This window comes from Passer domesticus, chromosome 22 (genome assembly GCF_036417665.1).
Source record: "Passer domesticus isolate bPasDom1 chromosome 22, bPasDom1.hap1, whole genome shotgun sequence".
NCBI classification, from domain to species: Eukaryota; Metazoa; Chordata; class Aves; order Passeriformes; family Passeridae; genus Passer; species Passer domesticus.
The window spans coordinates 873669-876913 of record NC_087495.1 but is presented as its reverse complement, the minus strand read 5'-3'; the positions used below and the strand labels follow the sequence as shown (position 1 = coordinate 876913).

The following is a 3245-nucleotide window of genomic DNA, read 5'->3' as shown; positions in this document are numbered from 1 at the left end:
CCCGCAGCTGTAACCCCTCCATGGCTGCTCAGGAGGCTCTTCTCATCCCCTGCGCTGCTGGTCCCCACAAATAAAGGGCTTATAAACCCCTGTGATAAAGAAAACAGAGTTGGTGCAGGAAAAAAGCAGTCAGAGCAAAGGGGTAACAAAGCTCAGCTCAGGTAAGAAGAGCTGCAGGCACAAGACTGGCTTTGGGGACATGGGGGTGGTGGGGGTTGGAATGAGGTGGTCCTAAAGGTCCCTTCCAACCCAAACCATTCTATGAGATAAACCACAGTAACCACAAAAGTCCTCAGCAGCACCTTCCCTCTCTCTGCCTCTGGTCTGGCAGCATCTTGTGTTTACCCCCAGGTTCTGGTACCTCCCATTTCCCATGGCCATCCTCACCTCCAAACACAAGAAACTGAAGCTTTGAGGCCTTCAGGGCTGACACATTTTCACTGTGGCTCCTCCACAGGGTCTTTCCATCCCCCCTGCAAGGCTCCTTTGCCTCGTTCCCTCTACACAGCCAACACCCTCTTACCCTTGGGAATCACACCCACAGCCAAGGCACTGCATGACAGGATTGGAAGTGCCACGATAATAGAACCACCACCATCTTTCCCACAAAATCTGCTATAAAATCTCCCTCATCCATCTACCTGGCAGCAGCAATTCAATCCCCAACCCCCCAGAAAAGAGCTCTTACCAGCCTTGCTGCTACCTCCGGCTTCCAGCTGAGGAATTTGGGGCTGTCCTGCAGCTGCAGATGTTAAGAGCATCTGAAGCACTAATCCAGCTGCCAGCCTCTCTGAGGACAGATTAATGGGCCAGGCCTCACCCCTCCACAAGCAGCACAGCATCTGTCCAGCAATGCAGCCAGAGGGAGGATTGCTGGTGATTTCCTGGCTCCAGAGGTATTGCAGTGGAAAATGGGGAGCTGTGGTGTGGGTATCCATTACATGCTATGAACTGGAAATATTGATATTGACTTCTATTAATATAATGCAATAAATATAATAAATATAATATAATATAATATAATATAATATAATATAATATAATATAATATAATATAATATAATACAATACAATACAATATAATTTATAAAGTACATCATACATGCTCTCCAAAGTGGAGGGCGTGGCTGTGCACCCAGTCACGTTCCAGACCCAGGGGATAATGCACCTCAGGAGATCCTGCTGTCCTATTTCTTCTTCAGATCTTCATAGGTAGGGGCATTCTCCCCTGTACCATTCCTTCCTTCCAGTATCTCCAACAGCAGCCCAGAATCTGACAGTGCCCAGAATATCCAGTGGAACTTGTGCCTGTGCCCCAGCTGTGCCCGGATTTTGGTGAATGGGGCTGCTGACCACGTCCTTGCTGATTAGAGTAGATCAGGCTCCTCATGGTTGCGTCATTCCCCATTTCTGGGAACTCTGGTTTTCTTCTGTCCCTGCTACCAATATTCTTTATGGTGGCCTCATGGCCAGGTATTCCACAGAGACCAACAATCCCTTTGTCCTGGGAACCCAGTCACTGCCTCAGAAATGTGAGTCTGTGCTGTCAAAGGTCCCTTGTGGTGGCCACTGCTCTGCTGGGGCTCCATCTCTGGTTATAAATGGCCAGTCTCCTCCATATGAAATATCTGTGTGCTTTTTTGATAGACCTGCTGTGCCAAAGGTTCTCTTCCCAGTTTTGTAGTACCTCCCTCCATTAAAGGCATTCCTTTCTCAGTGCTGGGTCTATTTTCCCATCATTTTCAGGAACTAGGAGGCATTCTAGGGATTTAAATCCTATTCTGTGTGTACCTTGTGATGATCAGGCTCATCCTGGGGAAGCAGCAGGAGAGGGGTTCAACCCCCCCAGCCCCCAGTATAGAGAAACTCACTCCAGTATTTTCACCAAATCTCCTGATGGAATTTTAACATTCATCCTTCGGTGCCTGGGTCCTGGTTCTGACCAGGACAGTGTTAATTTTTGCAGTAGCTTGGAAGGTTGTTCTGCACCACATCGTGGAATTGCTGGGAGCAGGGAAAGGGACTCTTCTGGGAGAAGGGGGAAAGGGGTCCCTTTCAGTCGAGGAAGTGGTTGGGTATTGTCTACTATTGGGTGATTTTTCTCCACGTGAGTAGTTTCTTATATCCTTTGTCTTTAGTATTGTTGCTGTTACTGTTCATTTTCTTATCTCATGGCTGTTTTCAGTAAATTGTTCTTGTCTCAATCCACCATCTTTATCTTTCATGCCTCCAATTGTCCTCTTCAGACACCCACAGGTGGAGGGTGAGCAGGAAGCAAGGGGCAGCATGGGAGCACTAAATTGGAGAAATCCATTCCTAAACAGCCACCGTCTCCCATGCCAAAGGTCCCAGGGGAGCTCACACATTGCTGGTAATGGATCTTTGGAGATTAAAGGATCCAAGATTGCGGGCTTGGGTCCCACCTGGGATGTCAAACAGTAAAAAAGTTTCCTCATCCTTGGCTCCCATCATCACAGTCTCATATATCCTATTCCAGAAAAAAAAAAAAAAAAGAAATATTTGAGTGCTACAGCAATGGGAGCAGCTGGAGCTGGGTGTCTCTGCAGAGGCCCTGAAAAAAGAGATCTGCGAGACACCCTCACAGTTTGTGCATATGCTCTTCATGCCTCCAGTGCTGATTTTTGGTCTGTGGTCTTCTAACACCTTACTGGACTCTTTCTGTCTCCACACACAGAGGCCATTGACTTCTCTTATCTTGTGGAATTGCGGCTTCCACTGGTGGCTGGAGCCTCCTTATCTCCTGCTCTGAGCTTCCTGAGCACTTGCTGAGCCAGCAGAGCTTGGGAGTCCAAACCCTTCCTGATTTAGGGAAAGCAGTGCCCAGCAGCAGCTCAAACAGCAGTGTGTTATCAGCATTATCCTCCTAATGTATTCAAGACACAGCTCTGTACCAGCTACAAGGAAAATTGCTGGGAAAATGAACTCCGTTCCTCCAAAAAGCACATCTGGGTGAGAGTTCAGAGCTTGTGACTTGAGGCTTCTGCAAATCCAGCTACTCAGACTAAGAAAGGAAAGCTAAGCAAGCAGCTAAACCACACAATGTTATAGCTCTAAGTGACCAATTCTGATTTAAAACCTACTTATTAAGCCAAACAACTGATATGCCCATCCTTGGGGGGCCTGAGAGTAGCCTCCACAAAATGCTTTTCCACTGGGTCCCAGCTTAGAGAAACCTCAGAAGGAATGCAAGAAGATGTTGTGGTTTCCAGGGCAGCCTCTCCCTC

The 3245-nt window shown here is 47.6% G+C and overlaps 1 long non-coding RNA gene across 1 annotated transcript; it reads right to left on the bottom strand.

Annotated features, from left to right (window-relative positions):
• Window positions 1–2485, bottom strand: LOC135285274 (uncharacterized). The gene is made up of 3 exons (XR_010350214.1): window positions 1169–2485; window positions 689–951; window positions 1–89 (listed from the first exon to the last, which is right to left on the bottom strand). It is a non-coding gene; the product is annotated as an uncharacterized LOC135285274 (long non-coding RNA).
• Window positions 2486–3245: the final 760 nt, after the last annotated feature.